The sequence below is a fragment of the Bubalus kerabau genome, chromosome 13 (genome assembly GCF_029407905.1).
Source record: "Bubalus kerabau isolate K-KA32 ecotype Philippines breed swamp buffalo chromosome 13, PCC_UOA_SB_1v2, whole genome shotgun sequence".
NCBI classification, from domain to species: Eukaryota; Metazoa; Chordata; class Mammalia; order Artiodactyla; family Bovidae; genus Bubalus; species Bubalus kerabau.
Window position 1 is genome coordinate 34435394 of NC_073636.1, and position 27431 is coordinate 34462824.

Below are 27431 nucleotides of genomic sequence, written 5' to 3' on the forward strand. Positions count from 1 at the left end.
ATTTGTAACCTTTTTTCAACCAAGCTCTGGGCCTCACAAGATTGTCCCTCGGGGAGGAGGTAATGACAGAGCAGGAGGAAAAGGTTCAGATAACAGTAGTCACTTGGCATTGGCCCTGAATGGCTCCAGCAGTTTCTGAAGTCTTCACTGTCTGGCCCTTCCCCCTCGAGGTCCCAGTCTAATCAGCCCGATGAAAGGTGACTGGCCATCCTGTGCCCCCTCCCTGGCTGAGCCTTCCCCTAAAGGCATAAGTGCAGCACCACCCCTCCTCCCACGCCCCACCTCCGGCCCAAGAGACTGAATAACAGCTGCGTAAGCACCTGTCCAGAGGCTACCCATCATCCTAATGTTTGATTCGCTGTCACTCACTTGCTCGCAAACCTGCTGTGTCATTTGAGGGCTTCCTTAGCACTAAGCAGATTTACCGCAAGGCAGTCATCACAAGAGAGAAAATGAACCTCTCCTGGCTGAAAAGCACAGAGGAAACCGTGTCCTCACCCCCCACCCCTTTCCCGGTTTCTTCCTTCTTTTTATTGTCTGTTAGGTATTGTTCACTGTGAATAAGATTTCCTGCAGCAACTGGCCTCCAGAGGCCAGGTCTCCACTTAGAACCTGTTTACCTTAAAGGGTGTAACATTTTGACTATCAATTTCACAGCTCTTAGCATCCAGCCCTAGTTCTCTCTGAAATGTGTATTTGACTTTGTGGCTGTAGGAAGGTACTTTTATGACCAAGCAAGACTCTGCAGCTGGTGAGTGCAGAGACCAGCAGTTCTATGGGTGGGGGGCTTTCCCTTTCTGTTTACCAGCATCATCATCCTGAGTTTATTAAGGTCTGTCTGTACATGACACCACCCCGGATGTTACCTTTACCTGCCACCTATGAAGAGGTGCCCAGGTCTCTCCTCTGGGATCCTCTCATTTGTAAACCATTTGCTGAAGATAATAACACAGAAATCTGCCAACAAGCGATGGTTAAGGAATGGTTGATAGACATTGTTGAACTAATTGAGTGTTCTGGAAAATAAATTTGGCATGACCATCAGAACAAATTTTCAAAGAATTGGAGTTCCAGACATAGCAAAAGTGTGCCAGAGATCATGTACCTATTCGTTGATGAAATCAGGAAACATTTGCAGAGCCTGTAAAAGCAGCTTTTTTTTTCCTCCCACAAGAGCGTAGTTGCAGAGTGAGCTGACAGCGAGGTCAGTGATTGCTCAGAGCTTAAGGATGACCATCAAGGAATAACTGATGAGGGAGACATTTGGGGAAGTTTGGAGAAATGCAATCAGTCACCTTAGATTTTATAATTGCCAAGAACAGGATGTGGTATGTAAGCCATTCCAGGAAATGGGACTGGAGTCAGAGCCTGTCTCTGGACCAGGGCAGGTATCCAGGGGTCCCAGGGGAAGAAAGGCTGCAGGAAGAAGCAGTCAGGGCTGCAAGAGAGCATCTCACAAGGAGAAAGAGACCTGAATTGTTAGGGAGCCCCTCCATGAGCCAGGCTCCATCCACATCCTGAGAACGGGAGTGGCGGGCAGTCAGGGCCACAGTCCCGGGTGAGCAGGGACCCTTGGACGGGTTACAGGACAGAAGTACAGGTACAAGGGAAACTTGGGCTGGGGGTGGGTGTCACCAGGTAAAGCGACTGGTTGCAGGATGGCCAGGGAGTAAATGCAGTCTAGAAAGGGGCCTGAGGGGGCAGACACAGGAGCTACGATGAACACACTTCCTCTCCAGAACACCAATGGCTCAGCCTGACCCAGAGTAGAGGCTGTGCTGTGTCATGCTGCTGCCTGAACTTCTCCCAACCGGGCCTGCAGGGGCTTTTTGGGTGGGAACTTCGCTGCTGAAACCAGCAGCAGAAGGGCAGGAAGTCAGGCGAATCACAAGAGAAGAAAGAACACTTGTCACAGGAGAACTGCCCCCCATCCCCAGTCTCCAGCACCATAAACAATCCCCTGGGCTCATCTGAGAAAGAGTGGAGCCATAATAAAGTCCCCAGCACACAGACTCAGGCGAGGTCACCAGAGCCTAGAAGTAAGAAAGTGCTCAGAGAATGATGGAGAAATGTCAGAATGACACAGGGGCCAACCTTCAGTGGCTCCCACTGGCCAGATCTGGGATATTTTGATCATCAAGATACATAATGACATTAACAGATTATAACTCAGTGAGTGAAATAAGAAGGTGTGAGTCCACACTCACATAAGTAAACGATCTCAGGACGAGGAAAAGCCCGCCTTACCATAAAGTGCTGACTCATCAATGCAAAATGAATGATCAGATCAGATCAGATCAGTCGCTCAGTCGTGTCCGACTCTTTGCGACCCCATGCATTGCAGCACGCCAGGCCTCCCTGTCCCTTGATGGGTTTAGAAAAATCACAATTTGCCAACACTCACAGTAATGATTTATTCAGGCGAGGATCATCCATGAAAGCTTAAGGAAGTGGTGAAAGTTTGAGGCAGAGATTTACATAATCTAAAAATATCTCCCCACAAATACCTTATTAATTACTAAAGGGAAAAGTGACATCTTTCCAGCGGAAAACCTGACGGACTCCATGTTAACCAAGGCACGGGAGTGAACACACCCCGAATCCAATAAAACAGAAAATCCTTCAAACCATATCCAGGCAAACCACTGTCATCCCCACCGCGGGGTCACCAGTCCCCTCATCATTGTGCCCCTGCCTCCCCTTGTCCACACAGAGGTCACCGTCAGCACGGTAGCCTGAGGGGTCCTGTTAAAATGGGACTGTCCCGATGGCATCACTTGTCTGAGCAAACCTTCTCACACCCTCGTCTTGCTCACAACCAAAGCCCATGTCCCCACAGTGGACCGAGGGTCAGGTCTTGTGTCTCAGCTTCCCACTGCTGCTGTCCCTGCCTACTCCAGGCTCAGCGGCCGGCTGTCCCTTTAGCGCATCAGGCACATCCCCATCTCAGGGTCTGGCCCTTTCTGCTCCTTCCCCTGCGACAGTCTTCCTCCAGATTCCTGTTGAGGCTGCTCCTTCATTTCCTTCAAGGTGTGGCTCAGCCCAAACCTCTTTCAACACTGCTTTCCCTGGAAACTATTTAGAATGGCATCTTCCCTGCTTTCCACCTGGGCAGTCCTGCAGTCTCCCTTGCTTTCCCTCCTGTGTATCTGCAGACACTTTCTAATGTACCAAGTGATTAGTTATGTATTTCTGTTAACTCTCTCATACTAGTGTTTTAAAATAATCATATTTATTTATTATTTTTGCTCTTCTGGGTCTAACACTGCTGTGAGAGCTACTCTCTAGTTGAAATGCGTGGGCTTCTCACTGTGGTGGCTTTTCCTATTTCGGAGCACAGGCTGTAGGGGGCACGGGTGTCAGCAGTTGTGGCTCTCAAGCTCAATAGTTGTGGTTTAGTTGCTCCTTGGCATATGGGATCTTCCCAGACCAGGGATCGACCCTATGTCCCCTGCACTGCAAAGCAGATTCTTTACCAATGAGCCACCAGGGAAGCCCTCCCACATTAGCATTTGAGCTGGGAGAAATATATTCTGAGAAACTAGAACACAGTGGACATTTAATCCACACTTGCTGAAATGTTGAATGATTACATACCTACTATAGGCCTCACCAGGACTGTGCGTGTCCATAGCATGGGATACAAGATAACAAAAACTGAACAAAACCAAATAAAAAACATTTGCCTTGGTCTCTAGCTCTTCAGAAGCTGAAGATTTCATTGGAGAAGTGGAGCAAATACAGACTAGCATCAGCGCGGCATCAGGTGTGAAGTTCTTGGTCCCTTGTGCCCGTGTGAGCTGGGTTCCAGGAAGGGAGTGTCCCAGGGGCTGGTATGCTAGAGGGGGCGGGGGGGCTGTTTGGGGGAGAGTCAGAAAGAGGGACACCCCAGACACATAGAGACATGCTGCGATGCTTCTTCCAGAGCCTATATGGGGGTTGGAGAGAGAAGGCCATGGGGGATGCAGGCACTGAGTGGCAGAGCGCAAATGAGGCCAGGCTGCAGAGGGACTGCAGCTTCCAGGGCTCTTCACTCCCAGCCCTGCCCGGCTCAGCCCATCCTGCCTGTCCTGGGCCAGGCTAGCTTGTTAGTTTGCGTCTCCTGGGAGCACACCTGAGACAAGACTGAGGCACGTGCTGCCTTCCTGGGAATAATCCCACGGGCAGTGAGGCAGGGAGGAGAAGGAAGCTGATGCTGGTACCCAAATGAGCAGGCACCACAGGGCACCACTGTAGCCACGGGGCCAAGCCTGCTGGGGAACAGGGCTCCGGGGATTCTCTCTCCGTTGTTCCTGTGCAGATGCTGCTGGGATGCAAGAGCATCACCTCCCCCAGAACTTCCAGCACTGCCCCCAGTAGAGCCCAAGACAGCCACCCCCAGAGAGCTGTAGGGTATGGGGGCCCGGGGATGGGGGAGCAGCAGCAGGGACTAAGGAGCTGGAGGAGGTGCCAGAGCATTGGCTCATGTAGTCCATGCATTTTACAGTAAGGAGATACATAGGTTGTAGGCACCGTGGCAGGGCTTTTTTAAAAAATAGAGGGTAATAATTCTCCATGCATCACCACAGTTGCCTAGCCCAATTCAGAATTTCTGTGAACCTGGTCCCTGATACTCTATAAAGACAAGGAAAGAGCTGGCCCATCTAGTAATGCAGATGGATGGGACTCGACCATCCTCCTGTCTAAAGACTGTAAATAAGAATCAATATCACAGAGCCTGGAAGAAGCATTCTCCCCCGTGATGACTGACTGGGGCGAATAAATGAAGCACTAGTCACCCCCCAATTCATTCACAAGGGCAGTGGCACTTGTAATTAGCATTCAAATTTCAATTCCGTAATTTTCAGGTAAAAATCTAGAGCCAAACCCACATGTCTCCTGGCTGACCGTCCTTGTTGTTCAGTACCTCAGTCGTGTCTGACTCTTTGTGACCCCGTGGACTGCAGCACGCCAGGCTTCCATGTCCCTCACTGTCTCTTGGAGTTAGCACAAACTCATGTCCACGGAGTCAGTGATGCCATCCAACTGTCTCATCTGTACTGGATGACAGTACATTTCTTTTTTTTTTTAATTTAAAAAACTCATTTCTTTATTTAGTTTTGGCTGCACTGGGTCTTTGTTGCTGCATGCAGGCTTTCTCTAGTTCTCTGGTTGGCTACTCTCCAGCGGCAGTGTGGTGGCTTCTCTTGTTGTGGAGCAGGAGCTCTAGAGCTTGTGGGTTCAGTAGTTGCGGCCCACAGGCTTAGTTGCCCTGTAGCTTGTGGGGTCTTCCCAGATCAGGGATTGAACTTGAGTCTCCTGCATTGGCAGGCAGATTCTTACCTACTGGACCACCAGGGAAACCCCTGACATTTTCAGGAGGATAAAAGAAGATCACAAGGCTCCAGGAAGCTTGGTGCCTGAAGGGAAACTGGGAATCTCAGTGCGGAGGGGAGGACAGGGCTCTGAGGGCTCTCAGTGTCCTGGCTGGTAGACTCTGGGGGCAAGAGCTTTGACCTCATGAGAACCAGGTCTCCAAGGGAAGAACAGTCAGCATAGCAGCCTTGCCGGCTGAGAGGGAGACGTCCTTGAACTCTGGAGGTCTGTCCAAACCATTTCTATCAGGAGCGGCCCCACCTTCCACCTGCTGGTAACCGGAGAAGACTGAGGCCCTGCTGGTAAGTTCTGGAGGATTTTTCTGGATTCCCGGACTTGCCAGGAATGTGACTTTGAGGGGCAGCCAGCAAGGCCTGCAGCGTGGGAGGCTGAGGCATTTCAGCAGCTGCTTGGGGGCGGTGGCACATTTTCATTGTCTCAGGGCAATTACCTTGGAGTTGAGCTCCCCTCTAACCTTTATGGTCCTGTTTGGGAATTGGGCGAATGAGTCAATGGCTGGGAGGAGGGAGGAGCCACAGTTTGGTCTCTTTCTTCAGGGATGCTCGGCCAGGTCCTGCCCAGGGAGCACCCTCCTATCTTTGGAGCTCTGGGCCCAGGGTGCCCAGAAGGAAACCCTCTACTCCTTCCCCACAGCTACGGGCATAAGATGAGTTCCCTGAAGGGAATGGCGCAGCGGTGCCTGGCGGTGTGCATCAGCTGGCCTCTGCACCCCATCCTGGGCTGTGACTTGAGGCCTCCAGAGGCGCCTCCCCTCCCGGCAGCAGCACCCCCACACACACCGACCCCCAACACCGCAGGACCTGGTCTGGACTCTCCCACACTCTGCTGGCCTCCTTGGTCTTGTTACTATCCGCCTCGGAACCTTGTCTTCCCTTCTTCAGCCTTTCCATTCGTATTCAGATAAACACCCCCTCACTGGTCCTCATGGAAGCTGGTTCTATGGGGAAGGACAGGGAGGCACAGAGAGGGTTGCAGGTTGGTGGTGAACACACAGCTGGTGAATGCAAGTGATAAGATTGAGAGTCAAGGCTTCTGACTCCAGTCCTACTGCTCTTCCTGTTTCAAGGGTCCTCCCCACAGCCTCCCACTTAAAACGGCTCTCACATATGTATTAGGGAAGGGATGGGCATTCCCCTCATGCATCTCTGTGTGGGCCCTGTTACCTGAGGACAGTTCTCAAGACGTGCGGGAGGGTGGGGGTGGGCGGTTGGAGGGGCATTCACAGGTGGGAAAGATAATGAAGACAGCGGTAAACAGCAGCATCACTGACCAAGCACCCATCAAAAAGTTCAGCGAATTATATGCACATTTTTCAGATTAATCCTTTGAACAACTCTATGGTTTGAGTAATACAATTGTCCCCATTTACAGGTGAAGAAGCTGAGGCATACTTAAATACCACGCTCTGGGTCCCCAAGTGGTCAACCAGGGCCGCACACTTCCAGGCCCTGCTACTCCCGAGTCAATGCTCTCCTGAGTACTGTGAGATGCTGGGCACTGACCTCATATGTTCACCCACTGACTCAACCTCACAGTCATTCAGTGGACTCTGTGCTGTTTCTTCCCCATTTTACGGGCACAGAGTCTAAATAACTTGCCCAAGCATGCAAGCCACCAGAGCGAGCTGCACTCTCAGGGTCATGATCTAACCACTCACATTTGTTGCTCTGCTGCAGATGTAGTGAGTCATATGCCTCCTTTCATCCTCAAGGTCAAGGGTGAAGGTGGATCTGGTTCAATCGACACCCTGTTCAGAAACGAGGTCCTATTTGGATTATTGATGATAATGATTTAAGGCAGAGGGTTTGCTTGGCAGGGATTTGAAAGAGCCTTTGCTTGGTCCAGCCTTCGGATGCTCTGAGAAGCACTGTGCTTCTGGAACTGTGCGGGAGGGGGCTTCACAGGGGCCTGCTGTTACCACCTTTAAAGAAAAGGTGAAAATGGAAGAGAAAAATTTACCCGCCTCTATTTCTCTAAGGGGCTTCCTAGGTGGCTCAGTGGTAAAGTCTCCTGCCAAGCAGGAGACTAGGGTTCGATCCCTGGGTTGGGAAGATCCCCTGGAGAAGGAAATGGCAACCCACTCCAGTATTCTTGCCTTGGAAATCCCATGGACAGAGAAGCCTTGTGGGCTATAGTCCTTGGGGTTGCAAAAGAGTCAGGCACAACTTACTGACTTAACAACAACAGAGTTTTCTAAGAGTGTTTATTTCCATGTGGTTATTTAGTCACTCAGTCATGTCCAACTCTTGTGACCGCATGGACTGTAGCCCAATAGGCTCCTCTGTCCATGGATTCTCCAGGCAAGAACACTGGAGTGGGTTGCCATTCCCTTCTCCAGGGGATCTTCCCAACCCAGGGATTGAACACAGGTCTCCTGCACTGCAGGCAGATTCTTTACCAACTGAGTCACCAGAGAAGCCCAATATTTCCATGTTCCAATTAACAAACAGAGTTGGCATTGGGTCAGTCCAATCGTTATACACTGATTATTGGGTCAGGGCTGCTTTCAAAGGGTGGTTTTGGACCTGAGCTGTTCCTTCCACAGTGGGGAAGCAGTGCTGCTCTCCCTTGGTACAAAACTCTCCTGAAAAATAGAGAGTGGTTTTCACAGAAATCAGAACGTTTTCCAACAGCATCAATAATTAACTTCTATTCCTCACCCTCATCCCCCAAGGAGGATGTTTTTAAGGGAAGATTGTCCAAAGAAAACATAGATCCAGGTGGTGGTGACATCACAGGAGTCCAGGATCTCCCTGGAGAAGATGCCCCTTGAGGTTAAAAAGACATTAGTCAGGTAGACCCACTCTCAGGATCACACCTATCAATATTTGATAAGAGCTAACACTGAGAAATGCAAATCGACGAAAAGCTCATCTTGCTTGCTCACTGCAAAACAGTGCAGAGGGCTATGGCCACACTGGATTCACCTAGTCAGGGGTTCATCCATCCAGTCTTATCCTCAGTCAAGAGACTTGTTTAGCTACACATAAGATGCTCTTCTATGTGCTGGAGCTGTATCAAGGAACAAAACAAAAACCCGTCATGATGGTATTTATAGTTTTGTGAGTGAGAAAAAATAATATATTTTATATATATCAGTTCAGTTCAGTTCAGTCACTCAGTCGTGTCCGACTCTTTGTGACCCCATGAACCGCAGCATGCCAGGCCTCCCTGTACATCACCAACTCTCGGAGTCCACCCAAACCCATGTCCATTGAGTCGGTGATGCCATCCAACCATCTCATCCTCTGTCGTCCCCTTCTCCTCCTGCCCTCAATCTTTGCCAGCATCAGGGTCTTTTCAAATGAGTCAGTTCTTCGTATCAGGTGGCCAAAGGATTGGAGTTTCAGCTTCAACATCAGTCCTTCCAATGAACACCCAGGAGTGATCTCCTTTAGGATGGACTGGTTGGATCTCCTCACAGTCCAAGGGACTCTCAAGAGTCTTCTCCAACACCACAATTCAAAAGCATCAATTATTCTGCACTCAACTTTCTTTATAGTCCAACTCTCACATCCATACATGACCACTGGAAAAACCAGTGGTTTCCTTGACTAGACAGACCTTTGTTGCCAAAGTAATGTCTCTGCTTTCTAATATGCTGTCTAGGTTGGTCATAACTTTCCTTCCAAGGAGTAAGTGTCTTTTTATTTCATGGCTGCAATCACCACCTGCTATTTATATGTATATGTCACATACATATGATATGGCTAAGATGGTAAAGAATCTGCCTGCAATACAGGAGACCCCAGGTCGATCCCTGGGTTGGGAAGATCCCCTGGAGAAGGGAATGGCTACCCACTCCAGTCTTCTTGCCTGTAGAATTCCATGGGATCGCAAAGAGTCAGACACAACTGAGCAACTAACACTTTCAATCTATTATATAATAGTATATACTGTAATATTATACATAATTTAATGATAGCAGATATGTTGAATATGTTTATTAAATAATCAAATTATTAACTATCAAATCTAAGCTTAATGTAAATATTAATACATATATATGTGAAATCTCAGATAGTGATAAGTGTTATGAAAAAAATATAGCATGGAATAAAGCAGCTAGGGGTGAGCCAGGGGTATTATTGTTTATTTGTGGATGGTGTCGGGGAGGCCACTGTGATAAGGTGACATCTGAGCAGAGACCTCAAGGAAGAAGGGGAGGGTTGTGCTGCTCTAGGGGAAGAACTCTCCAGGCAGATACTCCAGGGGCAGAGTCTCTGTGTGTGTGTCTGAGGAACCTCAAGAAGGCCCCGAGGCTAGCACAGAGGGAGCAGGAAAGCAGTGTCAGCAGGTGAGGCCAGGGAGGTGACCAGCCCACGTATGGCATGCTGTGGACCACTGTCAGGACCTTGGCTTGTATCTGGAATGAGCTGAGATGCTTTGGCTGGTTATTACCCGAGGGGTGACAGGACCCTATCTACTGAAAACAAAACAACACAGGGGCACTCTGATTGCTGAGTAGAAAACAGACCCAGGGCAGCTAAACAGAGCTGAGAGACTGTTTCAGAACACTTGCTGATAATTCAGGCCAGAGGTGATGCCAGCTGCTGCTGACAAGCCAAGTCCCATGCAACCAAGAACTGACCACTGGATTCGGCCATGCGGAAGCTCTGGTGACATAATCAAGGGCGGTTTCAGGGGCGAGGATGCAGGGCTGACCCAAGTAGTTCAAGAGAAGATGGGAGAAGAGGAACATGGCAGTAACAGAAGAGGGAACATGGGGCCAAAAGAGGATAGTGGGGGGTAGTGGTGAATAGCAGGCTCTTCAGGTGCTGAGGACAGGATCCCATGAAGAGTGACTTCATGGGAACAAAAGGAAACAGAAGCTGGAGAGATGTAATGGGGCTGTTCCTCTGTTCCTCTGAAGGGGCAGAGCTTAGATAGACTCTCCCAGAGATAGTTTGCAGATATGGGAGAGAAGGCAGTGTAGACGAGTGGGTGGGTAGGTGAGATGGTAGGGTGTGAGGAAGCCCTCTTCTCACTGTCTACTTTTTCACTGGAATAGAAAGGTCACATTCACACAAAATCAGCAAAGGGTGAATTTGGAGATTTGCAGAAAGAGGATCTGATCATTTCCAGAGAAGAGCGGGTTTCCCTGATAGCTCAGTTGGTAAAGACTCCACCTACAATGTGGGAGACCTGGGTTCAATCCCTGGGTTGGGAAGACCCCCTGGAGAAAGGAATAGCTACCCACTCCAGTATTCTGGCCTGGAGAGTTCCATGGACTGTATAGTTTATGGGGTCGCAAAGAGTCAACACAACTGAGCGACTTTCACTTTCCCTTTCAGAGAGAAAAGAGGTTGTGAAACTTTCTCCTAGGAGACCAAGAGGGTGAAGGAATCACGGAATCCTCCTGGGGATTTGCAGGCACACAGAGATACTTCCTGAGTCTCAAGGTTGGTTGTGTGTTTTTTCTCCACCCACAGTCAGTCCTGAGGTTCAAGTACAAAATAGGTGGAGGGTTGGATTCAATGAGAGTTGGAATTTTTCTCAGGGGAGTAGGACATATGGAGTGAGATCACAGGTTATAGGATCAATGGACTGTAGGTCTTAGTGGGGTCAAAGCCTTGCTAGAATTGAGTACTAGAGGGTGTAAACTGTAAAGATAGGAGAGTGGGTTTCCTGGAGGCAAACCGGACTTCATTTGCCACTGGAAGGAAGATATGCTGGTTTCCTATTGCTGCTGTCATAGGTTATCACAATTTATTGGCTTAGTCGCTTCTTCAGTCATGTCCAACTCTGTGCAACCCCATAGACGGCAGCCCACCAGGCTCTCCTGTCCCTGGGATTCTCCAGGCAAGAACACTGGAGTGGGTTGCCATTTCCTTCTCCGATTTATTGGCTTAAAACAACACAAATGAGGGACTTCCCTGGTGTTTCAGTGATTAAGAATCCACCTGCCAATGCAGGAGACATAGGTTCGATCCCTGGTCAGGTAACTAACATCCCACATGCCACAGGACAACTAAGCCCTCACACCACAACTAGAGGTCCCACATCACATAACAACGATCCCGCATACTGCAAATAAGAACCAATGCAGCCAAATAGATAAATGAATATTTGAAAAAATAAAACAATACAAATGTATTATTTTATCATTCTTAGAGGTCAGCATTCTGAAGTGGGTCTCAGTGGGCTGAAGACACTGTGTTGGCTGGGCTGTGCTCCTTTCTGGAGGCTCCAGGGGTGAGTCCACACCTCGGCCTTTTCCAGCTCACAGAGATCACCCACATTCCTCAGCTCTTGGTCCTCTTCTTCATCTTCAAAGCCAGCAATAGCGGGTCACGTTCCTATCACATAGCATCATTCTGACATCCTCTTCGTCTTCCCTTTTCCACATTAAAGAGTTCTTGTGGTTGTCTGAGGCCCATCTGGGTAATGCAGGATACTCTCTCTGTGAGGTCAGCTGGTTAATAACCTTAATCCCTCTTTGCCATCTAATGCGCCTTATTCACAGATTCTAGGAATCAGAGCATAGATATCTTTTGGTGTGTGTGTGGGGTGGGGGCGGTTGTCATTATTCTACCTGCACAGGAGCAGTGTAGACAAGATAAAGACAAAGTCTAGGTATGACCATGGGAGTGAGGGCATGAGTGGGGGAAAAGGTCACATCATTGGAGGAGAGAAGGTTCAGGAAATGAGAGGCTAGGCTGTTGCAAGGAGTGTCTGAGAGAATACTGAACACACCCAGAATTAGAATGGGAATAGTATTAGAGAGAATGAGAGTTAATAAGGAAATAAAAATCATTAATGAATGGAGAGTGAATTAATGAATGCTTCACCTGGTGAATTGCTTCATATCGAGTTTCCTCTCTGGCATGCCAGCCTCCTCTCTGTATCAAGGGAAAAACATTTTCCAAGCTCTGCTTCTTTGGAAGAAGTTTCATAAAAGGTAAATGAATGAGAGAGATTTTCATGAATGCAGAATTCCCATATTCCATGTCTCAAGGGAGCTCTCATAATTGTATTGTTTTGTATTTTTCAAAATGTTTAAACACCTATTATCTTCATATGTGCTCAACTGTGAGATGGAAACAGACAAACCATGTTGTTCCTCTTTCTTAGTTTGGAAAAGAAGAGATTGATTTATAGCAAATAAGTGGAAACATTAAATTGACCCTGTGCCCATTCAGTTACTGAGCTGAGTTACTGAATATATTGCAAAAAATACAATAAAATGTATCATCTAGTTTCTGTCCTCCAAGAGGTGGAACTCTCAGGTCAAAAATCCCTTGGAGAATCTGATGAAAGATAATTTTTTGCCCCTAAAAAGGCACATACACACAAAATTTTAGAAAATTTCACGACATCCCCAGTTTCCCTGTAGTCTTAAGGGGTCTATGCATCCCAGGATAAAAACCTCTTGTCTAAATGCTGGAGTAAAACCATACTCAGTAGAAATGGAGTTAACAACAGTAAGTCACAAGGGAAGGTATGATAAGGCAGCAAATGAGTGGTACAGAAAGCAGGAGTTGTGAGTCCTGAAACCTGCATCACTGAACTGGGGAATAATTAAAGACTGCATGGGATCATAAAGAATTGACATGATTACATGAAAAGAGGAGAGACAGAATTTTAGGCAGAAAGAGGGAAAGGAGAGAAATTGGAAATAGTTTAGAATGCTTGGGGGACTGTCAATAGACCAGTCTGACTATCTGTGAAATGGGAGCAAAATGACTTCTATGGTGTATTTGTGAAAGAGAAATAAAATTCTTGGTGGAAGGAGCCCCCTAAACATTATTAATATGGTAGATGGATTTGTTTTGGGATAAATTAATGTTGTCATTGATTCTGTAGGGATTTCTAAATGTGTGCTAAACACTTTTAAAAGGTCTCTTATCTTTAAAAGAAAACAGAAAAAAGTAACCTTCTCCTAATCCAAGTGAGAAGGTTCTCCTAAGATCATATAAGAGCTCCTTGAATGTTACACTTTTTCCTATGACTTTCATGCATCTTTTAAATGTTCTTATCTTTATCTGAAAAACTGATTTATGAATCCTAACAAAGGCCTTTGTTTTTAACCAGGGTAAACAATGCTTTCGTTGCTTCAAGAGTTGGGGTAAGATCCGAAGCTCATCTTTTGTTCCTCTTTCCCCCAGCCTTCTTTTGCTTTCTACTAGATAGGAGCTGCCATGTAGTCAGGGAGGAAGTAAAGTGGTCAGTGCATTCTGACTACTTTAAAGAGAGAGTCAAATCTTTGACGAACACAATTATCAAATGCAAAACAGATGGGCAATGGTTAATAATTCTATCTAGAGCTCTGAGTTGCTGCACTGGAATCCGGATTGGAGGCATCACAGGGAAGAATCCTCTACAGGATTCATCAAGGGACTGAATTACACTAAAATGAGATCCAGTTTCGGAATGTGGAAACTGGCGAAATCCCCTAAAAGCAGGTTTTTCTGAGCTAAATTCCCCTCTAGCAGTATAGCCATTGAGAGTAATTACAAGCATCAGAGAATCATAGAATGTTAAGACTGGAATGGATCTCAGTGTCCTCCAGTCTGACTCCATAACTGATGCTTGAGTTTCCTGTCTGACATGCCAGCCTCCCCTCTGAATAGACATCTGGAAAAGGGCTAAGTCAGTGGTGTGCTGGGAAATGCTTACCAACTGGATCCCCAAAGGGAAAAAAAAAAAAGACCGTGACTTGTAGCTTTGCCAGTTTCCATGGTGTAAATACTCCCTCTATGACCTATTCAAGCTTCCAACATGGCATCACCATTATATTTCCACCATACACATATGATAGAAATAACCTCAGGAACATAGGTAATAGTAAAACATAGTAAAATAATCAGGAGGAAGTGATAAACTTGGAATAATTTTACCTTTAAAAAGTATAATTATAATGTTATAAGATTTAACTTATAATAATGTAATAATTTGGCCCTTGGAGCCAGAACAAACTGGCTCCTTTGCACCACTGATAAGAGTCCTTAAAAAGGATGGACTTCACCCTCCCGAGGAAGGCTGTCAGCTGGTTCTGATCCATGGCAACTCCTGACTGTCACTGTCCTGCATTCTCTTTTCGGCCTGTCTTCTCTGCCTCACTTCCATTTCTCTATAGTTGCTTCTAACAACCAACACCACTCAGAAAAATAAACTCCAGCTGGATTAGTGATCTAAATGCAAAAATGTAACTCTTAAAGAATTAGGAGGTAGTTGGATGTTTTTATAAACTTGGGGCAGGACAGACATCTTAAACATGGTATAGAATTGAGAAACTATGAAAAAAAAAAAGGATGAACAGACTTGATTTAATAATTTAAGACCTTTGTATAAGAAAATATATCATTACTCAAAAGTTCAAGGAAAATCATAGAATGGGAAAAAATAAATGTAAGTACTGTATCTAGCAGGTTTGTAGCCATACCTGATATAAAAGCACTTAGAAACTAATTAGAAAAGATACATGCACCCCCATGTAAATTACAGCATTAATCACAATAGCCAAGATATGGAAACAACCTAAGTGCCCATCAAATAATGAATGGATACAGAAGATAGGGTGTACATATACAATGGAATACTACTCAACCATGGTGCTTCCCAGGTGGTCAGCGGTAAAGAATCCACCTGCCAATGCAGGAGATACAAAAGACAAGGGTTCAGTTTCTGGCTCAGGAAGATCCTCTGGAGGAGGAAATGGCAACCCACTCCAGTATTCTTGCCTGGAAAATTTCATGGACAGAGGATCCTGGCAGGCTACAGTCCATGTGGTTGCAAAGAGTCGGACACTGAGTGAGCACACACACACATACACAGCTACTCAACCATAAAAAAGATAAAATCTGACATTTGCAAAAAAACATGGATGGACCTTGATGGTACTATGCTAAGTGAAATAAGTAGACAAAGTAAGACAAATACCGTATGATTTCACTCATAGGTCGAATTTAAAAAACAAACAAAATAAGTAAAGAAATCAAACCAAACAAAAACAAAAGGTTGATACAGAGAACAGAGTAGTGGTTACCAGAAGGGAAGGGGTGGTGTAAGGGGGTTAGGATGGCAAAATGGATAAATGGGGTCATTCATATGGTAATGGCTGGACACTAAAATTTTGGTCATGAGCTTGCTGTAAGGTACACAGAAGAGGAAATATAATGTTGTACACGTGAAACTTATGTAATGTTGTAAAGCAATGTTACCTCAATAGAAAATTAATTAAAAGCTCTTAGAAATCAAAAGGACGACAAAAATACAATTAAAAAATGAGTCAAGGAAATGAACAAGTAGAAATCACAATAAAATGATGAGATAACCTTTTCACCTCACAGATTAGTAAACATTAAAATAGTTGATAACCTCAGTGTGGGGGAAGCCATGGTAAACAGACATTTACACACTGTTGATCAGAGTGTAAATCAATGCAATCAACTTGAAGAGGGGAAAACAGTAACATCTAAAACAGAAAAATAAGTATAAAAATATATATCCCTTGACACAACAGTTTTGTTATGAATTAATTTAAAATTTTAAGATTGAGCTAAGGTCTGTGTACAAAATCTTTTTTTCACAGCATGGTGGTACATTCATAATATTGGAAACAATAAATAAATGTTCTTTAATAGGAGACTTGGGCTTCTCTGGTGGCTTAGACAGTAAAGAATCTACCTACAGTGAGGGAGACCTGCAGTTGATCCCTGGGTCAGGAAGATCCCCTAAAGAAGGAAATGGCAACCCACTCCAGTATTCTTGCCTGGAGAAATCCCATGGGCAGAGGAACCTGGCAGGCTACAAGTCCATGGGGTCACAAAGAGTCAGACATGACTGAGCAACTGGAAAGTGGTTAGAAAACTATGGGATTGCCATAGAATATAAGGCCATTAAACTGTTATTTAAAGATCTGCATGTGCAAATAAAACTGGTTTCCAAGACTATGTCATTAAGTGGAAAAAAGATGCCAGGCATAGTGTTTAGAATTACTCCACTTATGTAAATTTAAAAGGATATGTGTAGATATTTGTATAATCATGTGTTTTATCTGGAAAGAAATAAAGGGTACTGTCAACAGGCATTACTGTTGGGTAGAGAGACTAGAAGTTTGAAGAGGAAAGATGTTAACCTTTCATTTTCTATCTCTATATATTTAAAAAACACCAGGTTCATGCATCACCTTTACTTAGAGAATAAACTCTTTTTTTCCCCTCAGAAATAAATGAGTGTCTTAGTTCTGACTCTCCAGAAATAGACACCAGGACAAAGACTTGAGTGTGAGGGTTCATTTGGGAGTTGAACTTGAGAAACCTGAGTAGGGGATGGAGGAAGGGAGCCAGGAAAGGGAAGGCTGTCAATCAAGAGTGTGCTGTCAATCAAGTTACCACTGAGAGCAAAGGAATGGCTAAGATCCAGTGAAAAACTCAAAACACAGAGTTAACCCTTCAACGGGTGCATGTCCATTAACTCCTGTGGGTCACTGATTGAAATCTGCTTTGGGGTATTTGTTCCATCGCTTACAAAAAGACAGAGAAGCTCTGGTGGCCCTGGAAAGCCTCAGGCAGAGGTGGGGCAGCCTGCCTGGTGATGGTGAGTGGAGGGATATGAGTGAGGCACTGGCTACCTCTGCTGCAGAGACCACAGCCACAGGACCAGATCCTAATACATCAATTTGTTGTTACTTAGTCACTCAGTCATGTCCAACTTTTACCCATAGAATGTAACCCTCCAGGCTCCTCTGTCCATGGGATTTCCCAGGCAGGAATACTGGAACTGGTTGCCATTTCCTTCTCCAGGGGATCTTCCCAACCAGAGAGCAAACCCACGTCTCCTGTATTGGCAGGCAGATTCTTTACCACTGAGCCACCGGAGAAGCCCAGTACATCATCAGTATATGCATATTTGCTGACTTAGGAATTTTGTCTAGAATTTCCCTCCTAATACGTAGTAATCTACCTCAGCCTGATTGAAAATATAGGGAGACAGATTTTTATTATAGAATTGTTTTTGATTTTTTTTAATTGAAGTATAGTTGATTTATAATGTTGTGTTAATTTCCGCTATACAGCCAAGTGATTCAGTTATTTCTTTCTAAAATATTCTCTTCCATTGTGGTTTATCACAGGATACTGAATATAGTTCCCTGTGCTATACAGTAGGACTTTGTTGTTTATCCATTCTATATATACTAACTTGCATCTTCTGACCCCAAACTCTGACTCCATCCCTCACCCAGCCCCTCCCCCTTGGCCACAAGAAGTCTATTCTCTATGTCTGAGTCAGTTTCTGTTTCATAGAGTTTCTCTGTGTAATATTTTAGATTCCACATAAAAGTGATATCATATAGTGTGTCTTTCTCTTTATGACTTACTTCACTAGTATGATAATCTGAGTACATCAGTGATGCCACAAATGGCATTGTTTTATTGTTTTTTGTGGCTGAGTAGTATTCCATTGTGTATATGCACCACATCTTCTTTATCTATTCCTCTGATGATGGACATTTAGGTTGTTTCCATGTCTTGGCTATTGTGAATAGTGCTTCTATGAACATTGGGGTGCATGTAACATTTTGAATTATAGTTTTCTCCAGTATATGTCCAAAAGTGGGATTGCTAAATCATATAGTAACTCTATTTTTAGTTTTCTGAGGAACCTCCATACTATTCTCCATAGTGGCTGCAGCAACTTATGTTCCCACCAACAGTGTAGAAGGATTTCCTTTTCTCCACACCCTCTCCAGCATTTATTATTTGTAAACAGAATTATTTTCAACATAGTAGAACCAAAACAAAACCCCAACATGAATGTGAAGCAAAAGGGGATGAATTGAATGCATTGTGGTGTATCCTCTGTAAGAAGCCAAGAGTAAAAGTGAGATATATCTTGTTAATTTTCATGACAAAAATCTCTGAGACACATCACAGTATCTGTATAATAATATCTGTAGCAGGATCTCATTTTTGTAAAGGAAAAAACAAGCAGGTAAAAACACAAAGTCCCAATCCTATGTGTATGCATTTATGTGTACACATAAAAAGGTCAGGAAAAGTAAACAAATTGCAAGAGTGAATGGGATTTAAAGTATACGTTGTTGTATATTTGAATGCACTGTTACATGTTTTAATTTTCTGTAAAACCCACATTACATTAAAAAGAGGGGCTAGAAATAGTATATATTTTATAGATCATTGCAGAGACTAACTGAGGTAATACATGTAAAATGCCTAGCACAAAGGCCCACGTATAGTCAATCTTTAATAAATGATTGGTGTCAAAGGAGATGACTTTTCCAGGCTGGAGAAACCTTGGGTGTGAAGTGAGTCAGACATTCTCCACCTCCTCCCAATTCTCTTTATTGGCCCATCATTCGGAACTGCCATCAAGAGCCTCCTGCCAGCCAGGCACTGAGGATGCTTCAGGGAAGAGGACCAAGCTCTACCTTCGCAGACTCACATTCTAATACTCAAATAAACGTGCATCAGCTATGTGGTAACTGATGCTCTGGAAGAAGATAAAGTAGGCAGAGGGGGTAGGGGTATCCGGGGTTGAGTTGCTATTGTTTACAGATGGTCTCTTATGAAGTGGTGTTTGAGACTTTGAAGATGTCAAAGGAGAAAGCTTTGACTATCTGAGGAAGATCCCCTGGAGGAGGAAATGGCAACCCACTCCAGTATTCTTGCTGGGAAAATCCCATGGACAGAGGAGACTGGTGAGCTGCAGTCCATGGTGTCACAAAGAATAAGACACAACTGAGTGACTGAGCATGAGCATGTGCGTGCGCTCACACACACATACACACACACACACCTGAGGAATAAGCTATCTGAGAATAGGGAAGAGCAAGTGCAAAGGCCCTGAGGCGGCTGTACTTGGCCAATCTGAGGACGAGCCAGGACACTGGTGTGGCTGGAGCAGAGTGGGCCCGGGGGAGAGGGGAGAGGTAGGCAGGGAGGTCTCACAGGTGGAAGGTTCTAGAGTGTGTGGATCTGGATGGACTTGTGGCAAGGCAGGGTATTTCCACAGAATGAGATGTAAAATGATCGGGGGGTGGGGTGGGGATTAAGCTTGCCTTAATGTTTTCACATCACTGGTCGTAGTGCACAAAATGGATTGGGAGAGGGGCAGGTGGGCAAGGAAGATGGGACAATGGTCCTGCTTTACAAGGTGGGAGAAGGAAGACCATGGCAGCAAGTATGGAGAAGGAGGGGAAGGGGATCTTGTGAAAAAGCACTAAAAGGTAAAACAAGCAGAACCTGGAAATTCATTAGATGTGAATTATAAAGAAGATCTTAAAAAAATGGAGCCAAGAATGAAGCTTAGTGACAGAAACTACTGCAAGAATGGCTCTCAGTCTTGGGGGATAGGACTGCCCAGGATGAAAGTCTCCAGCCTGTTGACCAACCACATCCCTTTCTACTAAGCACACACTTGAATTCTCCAGCTGCACCAATTACCGAGTTACTCAGAATGCCTTTACCCTACTTGGCTGCCTAGGGAACTCCTCTTCATTCTTCAAATCCCAGCTCAGGTATCACCACCACCATACAGCTCAAATGAATCATTTACTCTTCTGCATCACTTTCAGCCTCATGCACAACCTAGTGCACAGCTTCCCAGCCAATGTGAAGTAGTACATTGTGTGAGCAAATAGATCCTAGGTATGCCCTTGAACTGTCCAATTGGGCCTAGAGTAGCTGGAGCCCCTTGCCAGTCCCCTTCAGCTACCAATAGCACATCCATGGACCCTAGTTCAGTTCAGTTCAGTCGCTCAGTCGTGTCCGACTCTCTGCAACCCCATGAATTGCAGCACAAGCCCATGGGGTCGCTACGAGTCGGACGCGACTGAGCGACTTCACTTTCACTTTTCACTTCAACACAATGGAGAAGGCAATGGCAACCCACTCCAGTGTTCTTGCCTGGAGAATCCCAGTGACGGCAGAGCCTGGTGGGCTGCTGTCTATAGGGTTGCACAGAGTCGGACACGACTGAAGCAACTTAGCAGCAGCAGCAAGCCTCCCTGTCCATCACCAACTCCCGGAGTTCACTCAAACTCACGTCCATCGAGTCGGTGATGCCATCCAGCCATCTCATCCTCTGTTGTCCCCTTCTCCTCCTGCCCCCAATCCCTCCCATCATCAGAATCTTTTCCAATGAGTCAACTCTTCGCATGAGGTGGCCAAAGTACTGGAGTTTCAGCTTTAGCATCACTCCTTCCAAAGAACACCCAGGGCTGATCTCCTTTAGAATGGCTGGTTGGATCTCCTTGCAGTCCAAGGGACTCTCAAGAGTCTTCTCCAACACCACAGTTCAAAAGCATCAATTCTTCGGCACTCAGCTTTCTTCACAGTCCAACTCTCACATCCATACATGACTACTGGAAAAACCATAGCCTTGACTAGACAGACCTTTGTTGGCAAAGTAATGTCTCTGCTTTTTAATATGGACCCTAGAGTACCTCACAAATGCTACCATTTTCTGTACATGCCATGCTCCGGGGGAAGAAACGGATGCACTAAGGATGTTATGTTGGAACTTTTAGTCTCAGTTTCCAGTAAGGCCACAAGTAATAGATAAAATATTCCAAAATGTGCATGTGAGTTCTTCAGTTTCACACTCATCACCAGGGTCCTATGTAATAAACTGTGCAATATCAGAAATAAAACCATTTTCTTTGTTAAAAAAATTCCAAAATGAACTGCAAGATTTGCAAGGAATGCTTATGAAAATGAGTTTTCTACTGTCAGTCCACCACCCACCTCCAGACTATACAAGATAACTATAAGGCCAAGAAAAGAACTGCTGTGAACAGAATTTGGAGGAAGAGAGCTAACCTGTGGGTTCCACCTGGAAGAATGGCATGTCTTCCTCAAAACAACACGCAGGGGCTTTGAGGAAGCATGTGGAGGTTTAAACTATGTCCCTGAAGCTGGGGGACACAGTGGGCTGAAGTCTGATGGAGTCTGGAGGGAGAGAGAGCCTGGCGGGTCAGCCACTCTGACAGCCAACCCGGAGAGCCAGCCGCCTGGGGACTGGCTAGCCCTCAGCATTGAGGGGCAGAAGGCTCTCAGGGTTTCCAGAGGGCAGGATGAGGGCCACGCAGACACCCACCACTGGAAGATGGGGTCAGAACCACAGCTGGGGGTGCACTGGTGGGTAGGGGCTCTTTGCTCCTGCTGACCTCAGCCTGCAGTCCATGCAAGGGGGAGAAGCAGGCAGAGTTTTCCCAGTGAAATGAAGTGTGACGCTTCTGATTATCACAGGAGATTGGCCACATTAATTACTAAAATGAAGTGATGCTTTGAGATTTAAGTGACTGGACATTTCTCATATCTAAATGGTACCAGGAGAGTAATGGGCACCTGGTTTTCACCCACCAAATGCTCTATAGGGAGACTGCAGCAAGAATAAACTTCCCTTCTCGCTGCCAACTGGGATCCTGGCTCATCCATCCTCACAGGTGCAGCTCTGTCTGAATCCCCTCCCATGTCTGCATCAGCTCCTTGAGAGTAAGGCCCATCCTTACCTGTCAGGGCCTTGGACTTGTTGCAGTGCTGGGTGCACAGGGGCACCATGGCATTTGGTGGATGGACCCAACCGCCATCCCATCACGCGCTGCATTTCTGTTTCCTTCTTCCCAGTTTTCTCATTTGGAGCTCCTCACCTCTGAGCCTGGAAGGAGTTGTGGGTGAGGACGGAATGGTCGTCCTCCACCCCCAGCTCAGCCCTCGGGCCACCACGTGAGTCCTGTGGGGCTGACACCCAACACCAGTTCCCTTCAGCCACCAACACCTTTTCATCTCAGCGTGCCTTCCAAAAACCATTCCTTCCTGCTTTCCTGCTCTGAAGTTTATTTCCATCTCTCCCTGAAAGTCACCCGCTATACCACTGCTTCCCCATCACCCGGTGGAGTGTTACTTCTTCCTTACCCGTGCCAGTTATGTGTGACTTTCCTTCTTCATCTTGGTTCACTTAGAATTCTTCGCATGTGGTGACACAGGTGTCCTTATGTCTACGTCACTACCTTGCTACGTCTGTTACAGGTGTCCCCACACCTACGTCACATATCGCTACGTCTGTGTTAGGGCGTCCCCACAGCTACATCATACGTCACTACATCTGTGATATGGGCATCCCCACAGCTACCTCATATGTCACTGCGTCTGTGATATGGGTGTCTGCACAGCTACCTCAGGCGTCACTGTGTCTGTGATACGGGCGTCCCCACAGTTACGTCATACGTCACTACGTCTGTGACATGGCATTCCTGCATCTACCTCATACCTCACTACATCTGTGACACAGGCATCCCTAGGTCTACATCATACGTCACTATGTCTATAACACAGGCATCCCCACAGCTACCTCATACGTCACTGCGTCTGTGATACGGGCGTCCGCACAGTTACGTCATACGTCACTACGTCTGTGACTCGGGCATCCCTGCATCTACCTCATACCTCACGGCATCTGTGATGCCGGTGTCCCTACATCTACGTCATACGTCACTACGTCTGTGATACGAGTGACCCTACAGTTATGTCATACGTCACTGCGTCTGTGATACGGGTGTCCCCAGTTACATCATACGTCACTGCATCTGATATGGGCGTTCCTACTTCTATGTCATGGAGAAGGCAATGGCACCCCACTCCAGTACTCTTGCCTGGAAAATCCCATGGACGGAGGAGCCTGGTGGGCTGCAGTCCATGGGGTCGCTAAGAGTCGGACACGACTGAGCTACTTCACTTTGACTTTTCACTTTCATGCATCGGAGGAGGAAATGGCAACCCACTCCAGTGTTCTTGCCTGGAGAATCCCATGGATAGAGGAGCCTGGTGGGCTGCCATCTATGGGGGGTCGCGCAGAGTCGGACACGACTGAAGCAGCTTAGCAGTAGCAGCAGCACTTCTATGTCATACGTCTGTTATAAGCACGGGGGGTAATAAGGATGCTCACAGCCATCACCAAGAACTGCCTCATGCCTACCTCTGAACCACTGCCACGTATGTCATCCACATGTTGCTTGGGCTATGGGGCTGGCTGAGCTCTGCGACCAGCCAGCCTCCAAGGTGGGACTCGATTTAGCTGCAAAGGGAGAGTTGTAGTGGCAACAAGCTTAGTCTCCAGCTCCACCCATTTGCAGGCACCCCAGGCTTTTCCCAGCCCTGCCTCTCATGCCCTTTGGTTTCTACTCAGCTGCATCTTCACTTTGCAACTTCCTGGCCTCGGGGTCTTGCTTCCCAGGCCTGATACCAAGGTTCCTGGGCTCTGCTTCTCCCACCTGAAGCCCTGGTCCCTACCTGTTCCCAGTGGCTCTGGATCCTAGGAACTGTAGGATCTGCTAACTGAACCTCTACTAATGGATCTTTCTGATCATCCCCATTCAGCTGCATCCCAAACCTGGTATGGTCTTGTTGGTCATGAAATCTGAAAGAAATTCAGGTTTTATTAGAAATGGTAGGGGCAAATGACATATTATAGCACTTATATGGTGAATCTAAAAAAACGATACAAATGAACTTATTTACAAAATAGAAAATAGACTCACAGACATAGAAAACAAACTTACAGTTACCAAAGGGGAAAGGGCAGAGTCGTGGGGTATCTAGAAGTTTGGGATTAAACAGGTATGCATTACCATACATAAAATAGAAAACCTACTGTGTAGCACAGGGAACTATATTCAATATATTTTAATAACCCATAATGGAAGAGAATCTAAAACTGAATCATTCTAGTATATACCTGGGACTAACACAACATTGTTAATCAACTACATTTCAATTTTTAAAAAAAGGTAAAATAAATGATAGGGACAAAGTTAGGAGGTGAGAAAAATTATCCGATGCCAAAGATCACAGAATAGCAACTCACTCCAGCATTCTTGCTTGGGAAATTCCATGGACAGAGGAGCCTGATGGGCTACAAGCCATGGGGTCGTGAAAGAGTTGGACACAGCTTAGCTACTAAACAACAACAAAAGATCACCTGAGCCGAACTGGAAAGAAGGTGTTTCTGAAGACTACAGAAAAACGTTGCAAGCCATCTTCTGGCTTAAGTTGTCTGTCTGCAGCTATGACACATGGTCATGACCGCCCACACCATTATTTGGAGACTCAGTTAGTATTAAAAATGTCTAGTAAAGTATGCTTCACATTGGTAAAACTCTGGAAACAAGAATAGAATCGTATTGTTTAGTCTGGCAGAAATTACTAAAACAATCGTAAATGAAAACCATGTTCCTTGATTCTTTGAGCTACGAGCACGAAACGCTCTTAATTCCAAAGGTTTTGGTAAACAGGAGATTACTTGCAGTATGTGAATGAAATGACTTCCTCTTTGCCAAACTACACACGGGGAAGTCTCAGGTACCCACTAGGCATCTAAGCATAATGACCAGTAGGGAATTAGGTACACTTCTGAAATTCGGGAGAAGAAACTTGGCTGAATACATCCATTTGCAAGCTGTTAGCTCATGGATGGTGTATTAGTCATAAGTCAGGGTGAGATCCCAGAGAAACAAAATAAAGAGTTCAGGATTGGAAAACCGGGAGTACAGAAAAAAAATGTTTTATTAAGTTAGAAAATCATACACTAGGAAAAGGAGATAACCTCCCTTATGAAGTATTTGCTGCGTTCTCCCTCTATGGATGGGCCCACTGATATTCCTTCACTTTCTCCTTATCAAACAAAAACCCCATCACGCTCCTCGCCTGGGGCATCGTCCTCAGAGATCAGCAGAGGATGGCTGTAGGCATGACCACAGGAGAGGCAGAAACTCCCAACCCACTTTTTCCAGATCCCAGTTCTAGGATCCAGGCTCTGCCCATAGCCCTCTCCCCTCACAGGGGGAGGGAAGGTGCAGAGTTTAGGAGCTAAGGGTTCTGGGAGCAACCCTTCACATCTCGCCTGGCACAGGGCAGGCACTGGAGTGCCCCCTTCCACTTGAGGCACCTGCCAGAGATTCCCAGGCCCTCACAGAACCACCGTCTTCTTCTTCAGGCCTTGCACCACCTCTGCTTTCCCACTGCAGGGAGAGACATTGGCACCATGACCTCAGGGCCACCCCAAAGATACCTGCCCTTCCCTATCCTTCAATGAAGGACAAAGGCTTTCATCCTCAGAGATGGGCTGCACCGTGAACTAGAGCTTCCCAACCTCTGTGCCAGTTGTCAGTGTATCAATAAACTGATCCCCTAGGGCCTTGGGCACCTGGGTACCCGGAGCATCCCTCACCACCCCAGAGCATGGTCCCAGCAATGCTATAAATGTGCCCATTCCCTGTGGCAGCCATGACATGTAGATAGTCTACACGAGAGCAGATGATCCTAGTGAGTAGCTTTTGTGGAGGATGGGTCCAGGTTCTGCCAGAGGCATTTCCACCCACTCAACTTTTTAGCCAGCCCATCACTACCTGCAGGAGTGGCAGCTGGCATAGAGGGCTGGAGACCCTAATCCGTCCCCGGTGCTGGGCCAGCCTGAGTCCTGTAGGGCCTCTGAGCTTTTGAAGTAGAAGATTTCCCTGTCAATCTAACCTCCCAGAATCCTCCCTGGCTTCTTTTTTTTCTCTCTCCCATTTTTACCCAAGGTTAGAGTCTACCTCAGCCAGCATCATACACTTCCCCTACTCTGACCCTAGGCAGGGGACTCAGAAGCAGGGGTGGGAGCCCGGGGCTATGCCCTTAGCCCTGGTCACAGGTGACATAGCCTCCCATTAATGCTTAGCAGGAAGACTTCAGAATTGACAACCATGCTCAGTTTTAAGAGGTTAATGAAACACTTTCCCCGCCCCCCCCTCAAAAAATGCAGGGATATTTTTAAATTAAAATGTGCTGTATTTCTATTTCTAAGCAAAAGCTATATTGCTTTCCCAAAAGCAGTTTTCAAACATTTCAAAAATGTTAGCTAGTGAGTTAAAAATCTCCTTTTATTCTTTCTGTTTTCTCTCACTCTGAAAATACATACATATATATGAGCACACATTACCCTTAGAGGCATATTTTCTAGGATGTAAATAACAAAGGGAAGAATGGCAGCTGGAATCCTGGTTCTTGAAAGAGATGGATCTGTGCTGAACATTTCAGCACAGCATTTCGCACCCTGTTCCCTGCAGAGCATCTGTTCCCTTCATCTGCATCCTCCTCGTCCTCCTGTGCTCTCTGACCTGACCTGTGAGGCAGTTGGGCCAATACCCCATCCTTACACCACATGCTTGGAGAGGTCCCAGGGCTGGCAAGTCAAACATGGGGCCAGGTCATTGCCTATTCCCAGCAAAATGAGTTCATATCCATTTCAGGCTCATTTTACTGCTGTTTGTTATAACTTGTTGTCCAAAAGAAGTGAGCAGGTTTGGGTACCATGAAGCAAAATAAAAATAGAAATTTTAACATATATTTATTTCTTAAAATCATTAAGAAACGATGTAGTATGAGGACTTTTGTGTTGGTCTTCAGTCCTCTCCCACGAAGTCCAGGAGGACTGGGTGCTCTGGCCTTGCCCTTGGGGTGCCTGATCTCTCCTCCCTGTGCACAGAGGCCGTGTCCTTTGCTCACAGCAGGGCTGTGTGGAGGATCCCGGCTCCTGTTGCCTGGGACATTCCATCACAGACGCTCTCCTAGCAACATGGTGACGCCAGCAAACCCAACAATGACCTTTTGTCTTTAGCTCTATAAAGCCTGTGGCCATGAGTCTCACCAGAAAATTCAAAGGATTTTCTTTGCAAGTGAAGAGTGATTTCTAGCTGAAGCTTTGAATCCATTGCTTTCCTCCAATCTGGAAATACAAAACTGGGCCCACACTGGATTGTCGCTTCAGATGCAGGGCGTAACCAAAGAGGTGCCCTGGATGGGGAGAAGATGAGTCTGGACGGTCCCAGTCCGGGCTCTGTTTAGGGACCCACCTACATAGCACCAGCAAGCCATTTAACTCTCAGATCTTACTGTCTTCATCTCCACAGGTGAGCAGTTACTTCTTAACAGTTCAGAGTACTAACCATCCATATTTCCTGGGCTGATGCTTGTTCTCCTTTGGAATCACCGTCTCTGGGACTGTACTCCTCACATGTGACTTTTAACCAAAGGCAAACAGATGACATTAACCAA

General features: G+C 46.2%; 1 long non-coding RNA gene across 1 annotated transcript in view; it reads left to right on the top strand.

Moving 5' to 3' along the window:
- Positions 1–3733: 3733 nt before the first annotated feature.
- The window catches only part of LOC129625517 (uncharacterized), a 65479-nt gene continuing 41781 nt past the window's right edge, over positions 3734–27431 (top strand). The window contains exons 1-4 of the long non-coding RNA XR_008701494.1: positions 3734–3766; positions 5605–5657; positions 10671–10778; positions 13411–13444. This is a non-coding gene — a long non-coding RNA (uncharacterized LOC129625517). The remainder of the gene's footprint in view (positions 3767–5604; positions 5658–10670; positions 10779–13410; positions 13445–27431) is intronic.